We start from the raw sequence: 1004 nt of genomic DNA, 5'->3' as shown, positions 1-1004 counted from the left end.
CTGCTGGAGCTACGGTCACAAACTGTTTTAAATCCAGATGTGCTACGGACGGATGTCAACAAAACAACAGCGGAACCTAACTGCCGAAAGAAGAGATGCGGGAGACGGAGAAAGTGAGGCAGCAGAGGGTGGCTACCAGTGAAGCTAGAGAGAAATCCTCACAGACCAACGTTCACTTTCTAATGTCCGCTCGATGGAAAACAAAATGGATAATCTTGGACTGGAACTGTCATCAAAGATGATCAGTAACTGCTGCACTATTATTCTGACGGAGTCATGGCTGTATCCAGCAATACCGGACAAAGCCATTAACCTGGAAGGGCTCACGCTATACCACACAGAAAGGAACAAAGAACTAAGTGGTAAAGCTCGGGGTGGTGGGCTCTGTGTTTACATCAACAACAGCTGGTGCAAGAAGGCTAGATCGGTCACCAGCTTCTGCTCTCCAGACATCGAGTTTCTGACTGTTAACTGCAGACCGTTCTATCTGCCCAGAGAGTTCAGTATGGTTAGCATCACTGCTGTTTATGTACTTCCCGGCGCTAAAACTAAAGAGGAAGACTCTATACTAGGCTATCTCTTAGCTCCAATCTGCACACAGAGGGTGTTTTCATCATTGTTGGGGATTTTAACCAGGCTAACTTGAAGACTGTTGTCCTTCATTTTTACCAACATGTGGACTTTCAACTCAGGGTGAAAACATTTTAGACCTGATATACTCTAACATCAAAGATGCATTCAGAACAGCCCCCACCTTGGATCATCAGATAGCCTATCTGTAATGCTTATCTCTGCATATAAGCCCCAGGTGACCAGGGCTAAACCAACAGTTAAAGAAGTTCGAGTGTGTTCTGAGGGTGCCATGGAAACACTCCAAGACTGTTTTGAATGCTCTGACTGGAAAATCTTTAAGGCTGCAGCAACATATGACAACTTCTTAAATATTGATGAGTATGCCATGACTGTCAGCCTACATCAACAAATGCATTGAGGACGTCAGCATC

The sequence above is a fragment of the Cyprinodon variegatus genome, unplaced genomic scaffold (genome assembly GCF_000732505.1).
Source record: "Cyprinodon variegatus isolate N-32 unplaced genomic scaffold, C_variegatus-1.0 Scaffold961, whole genome shotgun sequence".
NCBI classification, from domain to species: domain Eukaryota; kingdom Metazoa; phylum Chordata; class Actinopteri; order Cyprinodontiformes; family Cyprinodontidae; genus Cyprinodon; species Cyprinodon variegatus.
Note: the sequence above shows the minus strand (reverse complement) of the source record.